The 19,920-nt window shown below is 39.4% G+C and overlaps 1 long non-coding RNA gene across 3 annotated transcripts in view; it reads right to left on the bottom strand.

Moving 5' to 3' along the window:
- Positions 1-8,243: 8,243 nt before the first annotated feature.
- LOC103016496 (uncharacterized) overlaps positions 8,244-19,920 on the bottom strand; it is a 114,189-nt gene continuing 102,512 nt past the window's right edge. For 2 of the 3 annotated variants that reach the window (XR_450273.2, XR_450272.2), the window contains one exon: positions 11,978-12,577. This is a non-coding gene — a long non-coding RNA (uncharacterized LOC103016496). Of the gene's footprint in view, positions 8,286-11,977; positions 12,578-19,920 lie in introns of those variants that run through there. The other variant, XR_009008259.1, reaches the window with a different exon arrangement.

Raw genomic sequence — 19,920 nt, forward strand, 5'->3', positions numbered from 1 at the left:
GTAAACTCAAGCCTCAATAACCAAGGAGTAGTGATGCTTGACAGACAGAGGCATTAAGAGGGGGAGCTATGTTGACATAGAAAGAAATGAGGTGATGAGAATGACCATGTTCTTTTCAGGGGACAAACTGAGAAACAGTTAAGCAGATGTGACAGGTGCTTCTAAACCAACGGTTTTCAACTACAAGCACCAACCTCTCTCTCTCTAAGGTGATCGCTGGCCATTGTAGACCATTTAGACCACATGGAACCCACCAAAAATGAGAGGGAGTTAATACACCTCAAAGGCAGTCCTCAACCAATGACTAAAGAATCCCAGCTCCCTTGCCCTGGGAGTGAGAGCAAGGGCAACAACTCTGGAAGCAAGTTCTAGAGGGTCACCTGACAGAACTGAACTGTTGCCACACACAGCAGTAACCTGTCTGATATCACACCCTTTGATAGTTTTCTTTTCTTTCCTGTCTCACCTCCCCACTCCCTGCTGCTATTTCCTTGAATCATCTCCCAAATAAACTACTTATACTCAAATCCTTGTTTTAGAATCTGCTACTGAAAGGCTCCAACCCAAGACAGCCACGCAGAAACACCCAGCACGTAGTCCAAGATGCAAGCCTGGGAGTTGTCAGAAGGACACACCGTATTTGCAAGTTGTTGTGTATGCATGTGTGCTGTGTGGAAAAGAGAGTTTAGAGCAAGTTAACCTTATTTTTTTTTAAACATCTTTATTGGAGTATAATTGCTTTACAATGGTGTGTTAGTTTCTGCTTTATAACAAAGTGAATCAGTTATACATATACATATGTTCCCATATCTCTTCCCTCTTGCATCTCCCTCCCTCCCACTCTCCCTATCCCACCCATCTAGGTGGTCACAAAGCACCGAGCTGATCTCCCTGTGCTATGCGGCTGCTTCCCACTAGCTATCTATTTTACATTTGGTAGTGGATATATGTCCATGACACTCTCTCACCCTGTCACATCTCACCCCTCCCCCTCCCCATGCCCTCAAGTCCATTCTCTAGTAGGTCTGTGTCTTTATTCCCGTCTCGCCACTAGGTTCTTCATGACCTTTTTTTTTTTCTTTTTTTCTTTAGATTCCATATATATGTGTTAGCATACTGTATTTGTTTTTCTCTTTCTGACTTCCTTCACTCTGTATGACAGACTCCAACTCCATCCACCTCATTACAAATACCTCCATTTCATTTCTTTTTATGGCTGAGTAATATTCCATTGTATATATGTGCCACATCTTCTTTATCCATTCATCCGATGATGGACACTTAGGTTGCTTCCATGTCCTGGCTATTGTAAATAGAGCTGCAATGAACGTTTTGGTACATGACTCTTTTTGAATTATGGTTTTCTCAGGGTATATGCCCAGTAGTGGGATTGCTGGGTCATATGGTAGTTCTATTTTTAGTTTTTTAAGGAACGTCCATACTGTTCTCCATAGTGGCTGTATCAATTTACATTCCCACCAACAGTGCAAGAGGGTTCCCTTTTCTCTACACCTTCTCCAGCATTTATTGTTTGTAGATTTTTTGATGATGGCCATTCTGACCGGTGTGAGATGATACCTGATTGTAGTTTTGATTTGCATTTCTCTAATGATTAATGATGTTGAGCATTCTTTCATGTGTCTGTTGGCCATCTGTATATCTTCTTTGGAGAAATGTCTATTTAGGTCTTCTGCCCATTTTTGGATTGGGTTGTTTGTTTTTTTGTTATTGAGCTGCATGAGCTGCTTGTAAATCTTGGAGATTAATCCTTTGTCAGTTGCTTCATTTCAAATATTTTCTCCCATTCTGAGGGTTGTCTTTTGGTCTTGTTTATGGTTTCCTTTGCTGTGCAAAAGCTTTTAAGTTTCATTAGGTCCCATTTGTTTATTTTAGAGCAAGTTAACTTTAAATAGAAAATTTCTAAAGTAAGGCTGAAGCTTCTAAGAGCAAGAGAGAACTTGAGCAGGAAATATTTGTGCAGAGGCCCAACAGGCAGTAAAAGAAGATCATATCAGGAAAGCCCATTGGAATAAATAAGAAATGTAAGGGACAGAAAGAGAAGCAACAATGGAACCTATTTTAACCTCTAACACATCTATCTTCTATCAGGACATGCACAAATAACACACAAGTCCTTTATTTTTTTTTTAATTTTTATTTTATTTATTTATTTTTTATTTTTGGCTGCTTTGGGTCTTCGTTGCTGCACGTCGGCTTTCTCTAGTTGCAGTGAGCGAGGGCTATTCTTTGTTGCAGTGCGCGGGCTTCTCATTGCGGTGGCTTTTCTTGTTGCAGGGCACGGGCTGTAGGCGCAAGGGTCTCAGAAGTTGTGGCACGCAGGCTCAGTAGTTGTGGCTCACGGGCTTTAGAGCACAGGCTCAGTAGTTGTGGCACATGGGTTTAGTTGCTCCATGGCATGTGGGATCTTCCAGGACCAGGGCACAAACCTGTGTCCCCTGTATTGGCAGGCAGACTCTTAACCACTGCCCCACCAGGGAAGTCCCCTACACAAGTCCTTTAAAATATAAAGAAATGAGTTCCATTGGCAGTCTGTCAATTGGGCTCTGCATTTACCTGCTAGGGGAGAATGCAGAGGGCAGCTGATTCCCTAGTCAAAATTACCCTTCCTAGAAGTACTTGCAGGTACAATTAGATGCCGCCTATTGTAGGTTGTGACCATCAGGGAAGAGAGAGGACAGGCTCACCATTCCAGGTGAGCCATTCCTGAGTAGCTGAGCATCAGGTAATATGATAATTCCACCCTTTTTCCCCCATGTGCTTTGGCAAAGCGTGAATGTGCAATGACTGCTACATTTACTTCTCATTCCAGCCATGAGTATTATACGTTGTTAAGTATTGCTATCTGGCAGAGAGACTCTAAGCTGGTTTCCATGGTCCACCTGACAATCATAGTATCCTTCTGGGATTCAATGCATAGTGTGATCTCCTCCCCTTGAGTGTGGGTGGGACCCAGGCCTTGCCAGTATAACATGGCAAAGATGGTGGGATATATGTGATTACATTACATAAAATTATAACATCTGTCTTGCAGGGAAACTCTTTCCCTGGCTGCCTTTGAGGAAGCAAGTACTTATGTTGGGAAGATCCATGTGCCGAGGAGCTGGAGGGAGGCTTCAGCCAACAGCCAGCAACATGTCACAAAGAACTGAGTTCTATCAACAACCACACCAGCTTGGAAGTGAATCCATCCCCAGTGAAGCCTCAGATGAGCCTGCAGCCCCAGCTGACACTTTTATGGCAGCCTTGTAAACAGAGGACTATAAGAACCAGCTAAGCCATGCCAGATTCCTGACCTATAGCAATTGTGAAATAATAAGTCCATGTTGTTTTAAGCTGTTAAATTTGTGGTAATATTATTAACCAGCAATAGATAATTAATGTGCTAACTATAATCTTGTGTTGACTTACTATAGTTTCTTAGTCCTAAGAATTGTGCTGTTTATCTTGAATAAGTTTTAACACATAAATCTTGAGATTTGCAAATTGTTGAATTTGTTGTTGCCATTCAAAAACCCGTTATAGTGAATGTGGGGTCTGTCAAACTGACCAAAAAGATTTCCACCATAACTTCTTGGGTGGGTGATAAAAGGAACGCTGACAATGGCCAGATCTGAAGAACTAGAAAAGTCCCACTGTGCCTGATGTGGGTAAGAATCAACCTCCAAACAAAAGGAAATATCAATGCATTGAGTTCTAGTTTCCTCACACTTGAGCTTCAGGAAAAATTAGAGAAAGCTGGAAATGTGAACAATGACTAGTTAAAGAGCCATGATTTGAAACAAAGGCATGAGATTAAAAAAAGAATCATGTTGGGCTTCCCTGGTGGCACAGTGGTTGAGAATCTGCCTGCCAATGCAGGGGACACGGGTTCGAGCCCTGGTCTGGGAGGATCCCACATGCCACGGAGCAACTAGGCCCGTGAGCCACAACTACTGAGCCTGCGCGTCTGGAGCCTGTGCTCCGCAACAAGAGAGGCCGCGATGGTGAGAGGCCCGCGCACCGCGATGAAGAGTGGCCCCCGGGCCCCCGCGCCCCGCAACTAGAGAAAGCCCTCGCACAGAAACGAAGACCCAACACAGCCAAAAATTAATTAATTAATTAATTAAAAAAGAAAAATATCCTTTGAAAAAAAAAAAAAGAATCATGTTCTTGAAAAATCGGTGAAATTAGCATGCAGTGACCAGAACTAAGGAGAACTCAGGACTTCAGCCTGCATGTAAACCTATCTGATTAAATAAAGGTAGGTGTCAAAGAACTGACAAAAGCCACGATATAGTGCTAATTGTTGTCATGCTTTCAACAATGAAAGAAAGGGGTTGTAAAATTCATCATGAAGTGACTTTATTGTAATCCGTTGTAACCACACAGAGAGCCTAGAAAAGCATATAAAATAGGCATTGCTACATATTCAAATCATATCTTCCAATGCACAAATGCTGGTACATATGCAATAGTTCAAGGGCTCAGAAGTGGCTTCTTTCCTTTCTCGAATTTATCCTTCCCTACTCCTTGACATACATGGATTCTTTGGTATTGGCTCACAAGACTTCCCCCCATGGGCACCTGTCTCAAGCTGGTGGGGATGATCTCTCCCAGGGACCCTCAGTCCCTTCAGCTCCTTTATGTGCCCTGCCCAGTGTCCTCCTTTCTATTCACCCAGGCTCCAACGTGCTTTTCTTTTGTCTGTTCCATACGCTTCCTTTATGGATGAGGAGCAAGCAATCAGGGTGTCAGTAAAGTGTGGGAAAAGGGAAGAAGAGAATCTGTCTCTCATTGTATCTCCAAGGGACAGGGTCCTTTCACAACTAGAGGTGACCTCCCCTTAATTACATTTCCCATGTGGCATTCCCCTACTGAAATAGCAGGCACTTCTCTTACCCTGTGTTTCACTCTGTTACCCATGCACCAAGCTTCGATGGGGATGTGGGATGCTTTGGAGATTGATGGAAGCAAAAGATCATCCAACTACACCCACTTCCTAGCTCAGAGATACTTGGGCCTTGCTCTACCTTGTTCCATCTTTCATACGAGAAGTACCCTTCTCATGTTCAGCCTACCACCCACTCCTACATGGGGGTTGGTGGGAAGGGAAGATGCAACCTCAGTCTTAAGTCTCTTCTAGAGCACAACCAATGTACATTGGTACATCTAATGGGTAGCAAAGCTGGTGGGCCATGTTCCTTCCCCCACTAATTTCTTGACAGATTGAGCGCCATTGCTGTAAGATCCAGTTGCATTTTATACACTGGCAAGGATCCTGACTGGTCCACTAGCAGATATGCTATGCCTCCAGAGGTCAATTATCTAAAGCCCATCTGGGACCCCCAAGTTTCAAAACAAGACCCAATCTCTGACCTGAAGCTTCTGGCCTTGCCCCCTGGGTGATGTGAAAATATTTAGGAAAAATTGAAAAGTTGCAAAAGTTTTATTCTGGGATGTGAGTTAGCTAACATAATATTTGAACTTATATTTTAGCTCAGTAACATATCCAAGTTCTCCTGGTTGTCTTACCCAAAATGAAGGTCAGGATCTACTAGAACATTTAACAAAGTAAAACAAAGCATGAGGTTTGGCTCCAAATAGCACCATATGTGGGCACTAGGACACCCATATTTGGACTCCATTGTGTTTTCTATTCCAGATGGAAATTTCCTAGCATATCGTTAAAGTGAGGTTGTGAGTTCCCTTGGAGATGATGCAAAATAATTGTAGATATTTTTTAATCCCTTCTTAATTTAACTATTTCCCATTGGAATAAATTCTCATTCTCTCTCACTTGGCCCTAATGATTCAAACAAGAGACCAAGTGAACTGAAGCTTTCTCCACAAAATCTGTGAATTAAGGCTCTCTTGTCCTATGTGGAAAAAGTCTGCACATACTAAAATTATTCTGCTCAAGTTACAGCTGCCCAGTTCCAAGGACAAAAATTCAGAGCTGTAAAGGTTTCTGATTCTGAATCATTTCTAAGTAGACTTCTTGTGTGAGCAATGGTTTTCGCTAAATGAATTGCATACAAGGGTCACATTTGGACTAAATATCCTCTGCCTTTGGGCTAATGGGTTGAATAATAATTAAATTTGGATGAATCAAAATTATCATCCAGCATGCTGGGCACCGTGGGGCAGTACTTCTAAGGCAAGAGTAACTACTGTCTGAGCACTGAACTTATCTTTAGAGTATACTCTAAATCAGTAGTCCCCAACCTTTTTGGCACCAGGGACTGGTTTCATGGAAGACAATTTTTCCACGGACCCAGGGGGCCGGGGGATGGTTTTGGGATGATTCAAGCGCATTACATTTATTGTGCAATTTATTTCTATTATTACATTGTAATATGTAATGAAATGATTATACAAGTCACCATAATGTAGAATCAGTGGGAGCCCTGAGCTTGTTTTCACTCACTGATAGGGCTTTGATATGAGTCTGCAAGCAATTGACTTATTATGGTCTCTGTGCAGTCAGACCTCTCTGCGAATGATAATCTGTATTTGCAGCCACTCCCCAGTGCTAGCGTCACCGCCTCAGCTCCACCTCAGATCATCAGGCATTAGATTCTCATAAGGAGCACTCAACCTAGATCCCTCACATGCGCAGTTCACAGTAGGGTTCAAGCTCCTATGATAATCTAATGCTGCCACTGATCTGACAGGAGGCAGAGCTCAGGCAGTAATGCGAGTGACGGGGAGCAGCTCTAAATATAGATGAAGCTTCGGTCGCTTACCCCCCACTCAACCCCCCAGAAGTTGGGGACCCCTGCTCTAAATGAGTGCTTTTTATTTGCCATGCCCGCAGCAAGGTTTTCTGTTGTTGAAGAAGGCTTGTCCAGCTCACTAAGGATTCTACGAGAGGCAGAGTTTGGGCACAGCTCCTCCACTCTGGTGCATTCCACAATCCCTCCTCCACGTGCTACTCCTCAGTGGGCCACTGAGCTCAGAGTTGACAGGAAAAAACACTTTGGGATGTAGGGAAGAGGGAACTTTCCCTCTTCCCTACATCCCATGGCCACCCAGTCTCCTTAAGGTCCTTATTCCCTTCCCTTCAGGCTCTTCTTCTGTTTTTCTCACCTGTTCAGTTTTAGCTCTTTTCAGGCAAAGGGAAGAGGATGGGGAATGGGGCTTGGAACAAAATGCTCTGAGGGCACTATTTTGGGAACAGTGACCCAGCAGGCCAACTGTCTGTCACTTCCACACCCGTCACTTTCAGGACTGGTTCTTCCGGGAATCTAATCCCAGGAGAGCTTTTGGGGGTGGGGAAAGTTGTTACCCTAGAACATGCTGTTGTGACGGGAAATGTTGAAAGAGGGGGAAAGAAAGCCTGTAACCTGATGCCAGTCTCAAATACTCTCCACCAACCATAAATCAAGAGAAAGTGAAATAATTTCCATCACACTCAAACAGCGTGTTCTCTGGGCTTTGCAGGAACAGAAAAGACAATATGGAGAATATGCATTGCTCTGTGGTTCTGAAATCAAAGCCCAATTAGTCAGAAGATAAATCCAAGAGACTTCGGTAATAAAACATATGTCCCAACCACGCCTTATTAAGCAAGCCCTAAACATCAAAAAAGGATAGACCATAAGGCAACTGCAGTCGAGAACATCTTTATTTACATTACAGGATTTACAGGTAAACTTTGAAAGCACTCTATCGACTGAAGAAAATATTTTAATTGGCCTTTAAAATATTCTTATGGGGCAAATTCAGCTTGTTTAAAATGTTTCCTGACTGGGCTCTGGTTATGATAGCTCGTTACAGTGTCTTAACACCATAAGAATTATTAATCATTATGTCAGTTTTTTAAAAATCATTCCAGATTTTATCCAATTCTGGGTAGAGGTTATTTATACCTTAGAATAAGCTGTTCTTAACAGCTTCATGTCAAAGGAAAAACTCTGGAATGAGTTATAATTATGACCTCATTTAATATCTTTCTAAATTATAATGTCTTGGAAAATTTTGCTCATATAATTCTTTGAGCCTGGGATGTCCTTTTATCCCCTTCCCAAAATTCTCCTTATCATTCAAGACCTAATTCAGATACCACTTTCATCCATGAAACTGTTCCTAATTCTTCATCAGCATTAACCAAATGTTCTTCTTTGCTCCAAAGACATTGCATCTATCTTCACTCAGCATCTTATAATGATCATTTTGCTTTATGTTATAGTTACTTACCTACATCTGTCTTCCTGAGTTAAAATATCTTCAGTGGAACAGACAGGATCTTATACATTTTGCATCCCAGGAAACTGATAAGGTGCCTGGAATTAGTAAGCAACCAACAAAGGTTAGGTTACATGAAATTGAATTGTACAGGTTTGATCTGATAGAAATTGTTTTTCAGCTTGTTCTCTTCATTTGTTTGAAGCAGTTTGTGCATTTCAATAATTATGAAACCCAAACCTCAATCAGTTAGGACAAATAGTTCTAGTGCCTTCTCTCCTCTTGTCTTAATTTTGAGTTCCAGTAAGTGCCAGGAGATAAGCAAGACATTTTCTGATGCATGCTGTCTCAGATTGGAATCGCACCAGATACAAGTCCAAGTGGGTGAATAATGCACTGGCAATTTGGCCTGATTTCAGGTGCTCGCGGGCAAGCTAGCTAATAATTAATTAAGGTAAACTGTTCTATTAATGCTTTGTTTCAAACTCCCCCACTTGTTCCCTCACTCAGTAACTCCCTCATTTAGTATCAACAAATGATGTTTGAGCCCATAGTACATACTAGGCATCTTTAGCAACTAGAATTACAGAGTTCAATAAGGATATAGAACTGAACTCCTATAAAGAAATGAGGGGCATATTAACAGAAGATTCAAACTTTTAATATTCAAAAATCTAAAAGATTGTTTTAACAGAAAATGTTCATCCAGAATATGCCCTGGGTGAGAAAGAAGAGTTTGTTTTTCAGCAAAGACAGGGACTATTTTAGTAATTGCATTTCAAAACATACATTGTGCCATTGAGATCATGTAAATAATTCAGCCTAAGGTCACCAACCATGCGTGGCAAGAGTAATTGCAGACATGTATCCAGAGACAGCGACCATCTCTGGAAATCCCAGTTGCCATGCTGTACCGAGTTTGCACCAGCCTCTCCAGCATGTCTCCCTCAAAGCCGAGGCCTCACCAATCTGGATTGATGTTGTTTTTCTATGACCTGAAACCTGATGTTCTAGAGCAAGAAAACTACTCCCAGGCTGCAATTTGTGGCTGGGATTCTGCTTACAAATATCGAGAGTCATACAAATCTTTCAGATGCTATGAGATTATTTTTGTAGAAAAAGAAATCAGAGCAAATTCCCAAGTGTTCCTTATCATTTGCATTTTTAATTTTACAACATTTTATTTATTTATTTTTATTGAAGTATTGTTGATGTACAATATTATATAAGTTACAGAGTGATTCACGATTTTTAGTTTATACTCCATTTATAGTTATTTTTAAATGTTGGCTATATTCCCCATGTTGTACCATATATCCTTATAGCTTATTTTATACATAGTAGTTTGTACTTCTTAATCCCCTAACCTTATATTCCCCCTCCCCACACTCCCCACTGCTAACCACTAGTTTTTTCTCTGTATCTGTGAGTCTGCTTCTTTTTTGTTATATCCACTAGTTTGTTGTATTTTTTAGATTCTACATATGTAATATCATACAGTATTTGTCTTTCTCTTACTTATTTCACTTAGCATAATGCCCTCCAAGTCCATCCACGTTGCTACAAATGGCAAAATTTCATTCTTTTTTATGGCCGAGTAGTATTCCATTGTGTGTGTGTGTGTGTGTGTGTGTGTGTGTGTGTGTGTGTGTGTGTGTATACACCACATTTTCTTTATTCATTTGCATTCTTAACCCTGCAACTCTGGCTAGAACCAGGGGCTTACCTGTCACAACAGTGTTCAGCTGCCTCAGCCCACCTCACAGTAGGGACAGAATGAGATGCAATTCAAAGAATAATTGCCCGTTATACCCAAGGCTGCTGTGTATAATCCTATTCTGGGAGAAACTCACACAAGTGTAGAAAGAGTAGGCAAAGGACTGTGGACTGTGGCTATTCTATTATTGAACGTTTTTCACTAAAATGTGCTTCTTTGGTTTTCTGTAAGCATTAGGTATATCTGTTAGAATGTTGTTGATGCAAGTCATAGAATACCCAATTTGAAGTAGCTCAAACAGTAAGAAAACTTGTGATAGGGCAAGGCAGCATTCTTTAATTCAGTGGATAAATAATATCAAAGCCTCTGGTGCTTTCTATATTTTAGTTTTGTCATCCTCAGTATGTCACGTGACACCCTTTATCGTCAAAATATGGCTGCAGCAGCATCAGATGACAGCTTTAAACACAGCAATGTGTAGAGAAGAGGAGGGGAGTTTCCGTCTGTGTCTTAATTATTTTTAGCGAGGAAATTTCCAGAAGCTCCCCAATTGACTTCTCATCAGGTCTTATTGGTTAGATTTAGTCACACGCCCATCCCTAAATCAATACCTGTGAAGGGAATGAATTTATTATGATTGCCTTAAACCAATCATAATTCACTCCCTGGGGTCCATGGAGACTGTCACCTATCCTGCACTCATGAGAAGGTGACTCCAGGACAAAATCAAGCCTCAAGGGAAAGGGGATGGGATGGCTTAGGGTAGGCAAATAACTGTCACAACAGAATTAAAGAACACATTTGGCAGGGGAAGGAGACTGGTTACAAATGAAGGACTTTTCTGTTAGAGTATAAACCAGTATTGACCTCCCAAAGATGAAAGAAATTGTCACCAAACAGTGTTTGATTTCAAAGAGGTTTTCCAAAGCCTAGCCAGTGAATTCATTTATTTACTCACCAAAGTTAATGAGGCTTTTGTATTTATAAAACACCATTAAAATTCCAAAGCAAATTTCCAAATTCTAAATAGCATCTTTACTTGTGGACAAGACTTCCAAAATCCCATGAGAACCTTTATTTTAAAAAATAAACTTTATACAGAGAACAGATCAATGGTTGCCAGAGGTAGTGGTGGTGGGGTGGATTAGATGGGTGAAGGTGGTCAGAAGGTACAAACTTCTAGTTATAAAATAAATAAGTCCTAAGGAAGTAATGTACAGCATGGTGACTATAGTTATAATATCATATTGTATATTTGAAAGTTGCTAAAAAAGTGGATCTTAAAAGTTCTAATCACAAAAAAAAATTTTGTAACAATGTGCAGGGATGGATGTTAACTAGGCTTATTATGGTGATCATTTTGCAACTTACACAAATATTGAATCTTATGTTGTACACCTGAAACTAATATAACATATCTCAATAAAAAATAAGTAAAAAATTTTAATGTTTGAAAATGATTTCAATAGTACAAAAGAATAGTCCTAAATTTCTAGAATTCATATAATTTTCTTGAATATAAAATTTTCAAAAGGCAAAACACACTTTTTCTGAAATCCACAGAACAAATGCAAGATGTGAGAAATGTAGTTTATCTCTTTTGCCAAGCTCATCTCAGCACCTTCCCCTGTTATTTATCTGCAGCTGTCCCCCTCACCTCCTCAATATTTTCTCACATTTCTCATTCTCTTCTCCTAGTTTCTCTTCTTTCCTCATTCCTCACCATTTTTCATAATAATTTTGCACCATTTGCTTTCTGCTCTGACCCTCTCCCATCTCCGTCTCTATCTTTTCCTTTATTCCATCTCCATTCCTCTTCCATCCTTATTTCCCCTTAACTAGTCCTGCTACTACAAGTGATGCCAGTGCAAATGACTTTAGATGTGAAAAGTTCTTTACTATCTAAAAGACATTCTTCACATATATTATCTCATTTGATGTGTCTCTTAAATTGCCTGTGTTCTGGCTGGTCACATAGTAGGTATTCAATACAGATTAATTTAATTGAAAAAGACTTTTCACTTTTGCCTATTAATTATGTCTTTTATATTTACTTATATAAAATATCTATTGTTACATAACTTATTGGCTTAAAAGAATACTCTTTATTGTCATAATTTTATAGATCGACTAAGTGGTTCTTCTGCTTATCTTACCTGGACTCAGCTGGTACTACATTCAGTTGGTGACTGGGCTGAACTGTAAAGTTCAAGATGGCATCACCCATACGTCTGGGCTTCAGCAAAAATGGATGGGAGGCTGGAACCACTCTCTCTCCAGCTGGCCTCTCATAATTCAGTAGTCTAGCTTGATCCCTTTCCCATGTGACTTGTTTCCCAGAAGGCAAAAAGGAGGCTGCAAGACCTCTTAAGGCCTTGGACTAGAAATCACACAGCATGATTTCCACCGTTCTATTGGCCAATGCAAGTCACAAGGCTGGTACTGACACAAAGAGAAGAGAAAGAGACACCACCTCTTGATGAGAGAAGAAAAGGGCAGGTAGAATGAAACAGATAATTGGAGCCATTTTTTGAAACAATCTTCCTCTGGTAGTGATGTGATGAGTCTTCAGATTTTCTATGTGTAGATCAGCCATCTTTCAGAAACAGCAAGTTCAAAATCTTCTTGTTGTCCAGACATAAGATCAATTAGTAGAAGAATAGAATAGAATGTCTAGGAATAGGCACAAATACATAGGAAATGTAATACATTAAAGAGTTAGAATCTCAAATCAGTGGGAATAAAGATGAACTTTTTTTTCTTTTTTTTTTTTAACATCTTTATTGGAGTATAATTGCTTTACAATGGTGTGTTAGTTTCTGCTTTATAACGAAGTGAATCAGCTATACATATACATATATCCCCATATCTCTTCCCTCTTGCATCTCCCTCCCTCTCACACTCCCTATCCCACCCCTCTAGGTGGTCACAAAACACCGAGCTGATCTCCCTGTGCTATGCAGCTGCTTCCCACTAGCTATCTATTTTACATTTGGTAGTGTATATATGTCCATGCCACTCTCTCACTTTGTCCCAGCTTACCCTTCCCCCTCCCTGTGTCCTCAGGTCCATTCTCTAGTAGGTCTGTGTCTTTATTCCCATCTTGTCCCAGGTTCTAAAAGATGAACTTTTTTTAACTGAAATTTTTATTGAGATAATTATAAATGTATATAGTTATAAAAAATAATACAGAGAGATCTTTTGTACACTTTGTCCATTTTTCCTCAGTGATAACATTTTGCAAAATTACAGTAAAATGGCACAACCAGGTATTGACACTGAAACAATCCACCTGTCTTATTCAGACTTCCCCAGTTTTACTTGTACTTGTGTGTGAATATGTGTATGTGTAGTTCTATATCGTTTTATCACCGCTGTAGTCTTGTATATCCAACCACACTCGAGATACTGAACAGCTTTGACACCACAAGGATCTCTCATATCGTCTTTATGTAACCACACTCACCTCCCTTACCCTGTCCTCCACCTCACATCCCCAGCCCTTGGCAAACACTAGTCTGTCCTCCATTTCTAAAATGTTGTTAATTTCAAAATATTATACAGGCATACCTCATTTTATGTGCCTCACTTTGTTTTGCTTCATTGATACTGTGTTTTTTACAAATTGAATTTTGTGGCAACCCTGTGTCAAGCAAGTCTATCGGCACCATTTTCCCAACAGCATTTGCTCACTTTCCGTCTCTGCGTCACATTTTGGTAATTCTCACAATATTTCAAACATTTTTGTTATTATTATATTTGGTAGGGTGATCTGTGATCAGTGATCTTTGACATTACTGCCATGACTTGCTGAAGACTCAGATGATGGTTAGCATTTTTTAGCAATATTTTTAATTAAGGTATGTACATTTTTATATATAATGCTATTGCATACTTAATAGACTACATTATAGTGTACACATAACTTTCTAAAACTTCATGTGACTCACTTTATTGTGATATTCACTTTATTGCTGTGGTCTGGAACCAAACCCACAATATCTCTGAGGTCTGCCTGTGTAAGTGAAATCATATGGTAAGCAACTTTGGGGGACTGGCTTTTTTCACTCAGCATAATTTCCTGGAGATTTGTCCAAGTTGTTATGTGTATCAATAGTCTGTTCCTTTTTGTTACTGAATAGTATTCCTTGGTATGGATGGACCACATTTTGTTTAATCATTCACTTGTTAAGGACAAGTGGACAGATTTCAGTTTTAGGTTATTACAAATAAAACTATAAACACTTTCATATGAGTATAAGGTTTCATTTCTCTGCAATAAATGCCCGAAAGTGTAATTTCTAAGTCATATGGTATTTACAGGTTTTGTTTTATAAGAAACTGCCAAACTTCTCAGAAGTTTGACATTCCCACAGTACAATTTGCCATTCCCACCAGCAACATATGAATGGTTCAGTTTCTCTGCATCCTCACCAGCATTTGGTGTTGTCGTTCTGATAAGTAGGTACTGGTATCTCATTGCAGTTTTAATTTGCGTTTCTGGATGGTTACTAATGTTGACTATCTTTTCATGTGCTCATTTGTCATCTGTATGTCTTCTTCACTAAAATGTTCATGTCTTTTCCCATTTTCTAACTGGATTTTTTTTAGTTGAGTTTTGAGAATTTTAATATTCTCAAAACTCAAAGATACAAGTCGTTGTTGGATATGCAGTTTGCAAATGTTTTCTCCCAGTCTATAGCTTATCTTTTCATCCTCTTCACATGGGCTTGACTGAAACTTGCCAAACTTGCCAAAAGTGGCTAAACTTTAGTTGACAAGCTTGGGACCCTCACTGGGTTCTGCTTGGGTAACTTTGGAAGACTGACTAGAAAACTTTTAAAGCTCTTTCAAACCTTGAGGTTCAAAAAGATAACAGTAGTATTTAGTGAACTAAGGTTTTACTCACTAAAATAGTAAGTAGTGAGTCAAGTACTCTATGTCTGTGCAACAAAGAAGTTAGTTGTTCAAATCCCTCGAGTCCCAACTCCCTGGAAGAATCCTGGGGGACTCAGGAATTCCTCTAAGCCACCATTACCATTTTCCTATGGCTGTTTGACAACATCCTCCCCTCTTGGTGGCCTTTATCTGCCCCTGCTGCCCTGGCTCTTGATCCACTCTCAATATTGCTCCTGAGCTGTGACTGTGACATCACTGCTTGATGACATCACTCATCCATCAGCAGGACCTCCAGACAGGCTACACTTACCTGCAGTTGAGGCTTTTCACTGACACAGCAGGAGGTTTCTCATCATGTTTATGGATCTTCAGAGTTTCCCAAAAGCATGGTCCTTTCACTCTCTGGTTCCTAAATAACTTCTACTAATATAGCTTTTATTATTCTCACTTTTCAGGGTTTTTTCCCCAAGGCCCTATCTCAAAGAACATGGGTTATGTTCACTGAAGGCCAGTTTAGCAGATATTAAGAAGCATTTCACAATTTATAATTTAAAGTCCCCTTCCACTGATTGACCTCTACCTAAAGATGAATTCCCTATCAATTCAGGGTACTTCTTGAAGATCAGAATGCAGTTTTGTATGCCTCTTATTCTATTTATTTTAACTTTAGAGCCTTGCAACCTATTTATCCAACCCTAAGATCATCTTCATCATTTAAATGGAACATGTGGCCACTCATGAAGCCATGCTAGAACTTTCAAGGTATGTTCCTGTGTTCAGAGGTCCTCAGTGATTCATTAGAATGACTCAACTCAAAAAAACTGTTATGTTCACAATTATGGTTTATTATATATCAATAGAATTCAGATTAAAATCAGCACTGGAGAAAGGTAAACTCCAGGAGAAACTAGGTATAAGCATCCAGTTGTCCTCTTGCAGTAGATTTATGTGGACAGATTAACTCTCCCAGCAGCAATGTATGACAACAAGCACAGAGTATTACCAACCAGGGAAGCTCACCTGAGCCTTCGTGTCCAGTCTGACTGCTCACTGGGCTGACCTTCAGTCTCCAGTCCCTCTAGAGGTTGAGCTAATACATCTTCCAGGGGAACAAAGATGCTCTTATCAAGCAAGATACTCCAAGGGCTTAGAGGTTACCACCCAAGGACAAGGCAAAGGTCAACCTTTCTTTGGAATGTACAGGGTGTGGACAACCTGCTAAGTTAATCCTTCACTGCAAGGGTCCCCAATGGTACCCGTCTGTGGCCTGTTAGGAACAGGGCTGCACAGCAGGAGGTGAGCGGCAGGCGAGCGAGCAAAACTTCATCTGTATTTACAGCCGCTCCCCATCACTCACATTACCACCTGAGTTCTGCCTCCTGTCAGATCAGTGGTGGCATTAGATTCTCATAGGAGCTCGAACCCTACTGTGAACTGCACATGTGAGGGATCTAGGATGCACACTCCTTATGAGAATTTGATGCCTGATGATCTGAGGTGGAGCTGAGGCAGTGACGCTAGCGCTGGGCAACAGCTGCAAATACAGATTATCATTAGCAGAGAGGTTTGACTGCACAGAGACCGTAATAAATCAATTGCTTGCAGACTCATATCAAAACAATATCAATGAGGGGCAAGTGACAATTACGCTACATCTTATGGAGTAGACTAGACATAAGCAACACACTTCAGGTGTCACTGTCTCCCATCACCCCCAGATGGGACCACCTAGTTGCAGGAAAACAAGCTCAGGGCTCCCACTGATGCTACATTATGGTGAGTTGTATAATTATTTCATTATATATTACAATGTAATAATAATAGAAATAAAGTGCACAATAAATGTCATGTGCTTGAATCATCCCAAAACCATCCCTCACCCTGGTCCATGGAAAAATTGTCTTCCACGAAACCGGTCCTTGGTGCCAAAAATGTTGGGGACCGCTGCTTTACTGTACAGTTCCATTAGGATCACCTAAGATTCTCAATACAAAAACTACTTTATTCAAAATGTAAAGGGTGCTGAAACATCAATATCTGTGTTTATCACGTCCTAATCATTCTCCCTTCTGACTTTTCAAAATTGAATAGTCTTAATCTTTGCAATGTAGTCTCAATTGAGAGTGACTTTATTCCTTTGGTGATTTTTCTTCTTTATTTCAATTATTTTACTTGACACATAGAGAACTGAACTGCATCTAATAATCAAGGTATATGCGTATCATAATTGATATATAACATTCGGAAAATATCTGTGTCCAAAATATTTCCCAAATATCTTGGTCCAAGATACTTGTGTTTGATGCTCAACATTTATAAGCATTTTAGGCCAAAGAAATGGACCTTGTGATGGTTAATTTTATGTGTCAACTTGACTAGATCAAGAGACATCTAGATAACTCATTAAACATTTTTTTCTGGGTGTGTCTATGAAGGTGTTTCCAGAAGAGATTACATTTGAATTAGTGAGCTGAGCAAAGCAGGTGGCCTTCCCCAATATGGGTGGGCATCACCCCTGCAAGGAGAACTGGCACTGGCTCCTGCAGGAGACCCACAGCCAGACGGTGACTTACTACCACAGGAGGGAGAGCCTGCACCAGGTCCTGCAGGAGATTCAAAGCCAGGTCAAAATTCACCACCACCACAACGACCACCCTCTCCTCCCCCACAGGGAGAGCCTGTACAGGCTCTTGCAGGAGACCCAGAGCTCTTTCAGAAATCCACCACCCCCATGGGCAGAGCCAGCTCTGCAACCACCATCGCTGTCAGCTCCTGATCTACACCATCAACCTGCTCCCCCACCTGAAATTTACTTTCCTTTCCCTGTCTTTGTTTGTGTTTGGGTGTTTTGTAATTTTATATTTTCCTTTCATGTTATTTACGGCATACTATATGCTTTAAGTGTAAAGTAATAAATTTAAAAGTTTTTTATGTTCAAAAAAAATTATGGGTGGGCATCATCTAATCCATTGATGGCCTGAATAGAACAAAAAGTCAGAAGTTTGAATTGTCTTTCTCTTCCTGATTACTTAAACTAGGACATGAATCTTTTTCTTCCCTCAGCAGTTCTGGTTCTCAGGCCTTCAGATCCAGACTGGAATCTATACCATTGACTCTCTGGTTCTCAGGGTTTTGCATTATACCATCAGCTTTCCTGAGTCTCCAGCTTGAGATGGCAGATCATGGGACTACTCAGCCTCCATAATTGCATGAGTCAAGACCTTATTTTATATATATATATACATGCATTTAATTTAATATATTTAATATATATAATATAATAAATGCATTACATTGTGCTTTCACTAAACCACATTAACTTATCCCTATCGAAAAGGAAAACGTGGATACTTAAATGAAAAATTAAATTTTTGCATGTCATAAAAGGAGAAATGAATAGTTTGAAAAAACTTAGGTAATAATTGTCATACAAATGATAGAAAAAAAGTTTACTATCCTTAATTTATAAAAAATTCACAAGAAAACTTTTTTTTAAATTTTAGTGAAATATAATTAATATCTATCTTTTCTATAAGACAACCTACTGAATGGGAGAAAATATTTGCAAATGATATGACTGACTGATAAGGGTTCCAAATATATAAAAAACTCATACAACTCAATATCATAAAAACAAACAACCCAATGAATAAATGGGCAGACGACCTGTATAGACATTTTTCCAAAAAGACATGCAGATGGCTAACAGGTACATGAAAAGATGCTCAACATGACTAATCAGAGGAACTCAATTCAAAACCACAATGAGGTATCACATCACACCTGTCAGAATGGCTATCATCAAAAAGCCTACAAATAAGAAATGTGGACAAGGATGTGGAGAAAAGGGAACATGTACATTGTTGTATATTGTTGATGGGAATGTAAATTGGTGTAGTCACTATGGAAAACAGTATGGAAGTTCCTCAAAAAACTAAAAATAGAATTACCACATGATCCAGAATTCCACTGCTGGGTATATATCCTAAGAAAACAAAAGCACTAATTCAAAAATATACATGCACCCCAATATTCATAGCAGCATTATTTACAATAACTAAGATATGGAAGCAACCTAAGTGCCCATCAACAGATGAATAAATAAAAAAGATGTGGTATATATATACAATGAAATACTACTCAGCCACAAAAAAGAACGAAATTCTGCCTTCTGCAAAAACAATACAAATGAACATATTAACAAAACAGAAATAGACTCACAGACATAGAAAACAAACTTACGGTTACTAAAGGGAAAAGAGGGGAGAAGGATAAATTAGAAGTTTGGAATTAACAGGCATATACTACTATATGTAAAATAAACAACAAGGACCTACTGTATAGCACAGGGAACTGTATCTTTTTTTTAAACCGTAAAATTCTGCCAATTGCAAAAACATGGATGAACCTAGGGAGTCTTATGCTTAGAGAAATAAGTCAGACAGATAAAGGCAAATACTCCATGTTATCACTTATATGTGGAATCAAAAATAAAACAAACGAATGTGTATAACAAAACAGAAACAGACTCACAGATACAGAGAACAAACTAGTGGTTACCAATAAGGAGAGGGAAAGAGAGAAGAGGAAGATAGGGTTATGGAATGAAGACACACAAGCTACTATGTATAAAATAGATAAGCAACAAGGATATATTGTACAGTATAGGGAAATATAACCATTATAATAATAATAATAATAATTTTAAATATAATAATTTTAAATGGAGTATAATCTATAAAAATATTGAATCACTATGTTGTACATCTGCAACTAATATAATATTGTAAATCAACTATATGTCAATAAATAAATAATAAAATAAAATACAAAAAGATAAAATTGATCTAATATCCCTTTATATAACTGTAATTTTCCAGAAATACTGATGTTCTCTGTTGCCAGATACACATTACTTTGATGTAAGAAAAACTGATGATATTATGAAAATTAATTTTCAAAATGTTTCTGTGAAGATAATGGTTATTTTAACAAAAGAGCAGCACAGGACTTTCCTGGTGGTCCAGAGGTTAGGACTCCATGCTCTAGTTGCCGAGGGCCCAGATTCCATCCCTGGTCGGGGAACTAAAATCCCACAAAGCCATGCGGTGCAGGCA

This window comes from Balaenoptera acutorostrata, chromosome 4 (assembly GCF_949987535.1).
Source record: "Balaenoptera acutorostrata chromosome 4, mBalAcu1.1, whole genome shotgun sequence".
NCBI classification, from domain to species: domain Eukaryota; kingdom Metazoa; phylum Chordata; class Mammalia; order Artiodactyla; family Balaenopteridae; genus Balaenoptera; species Balaenoptera acutorostrata.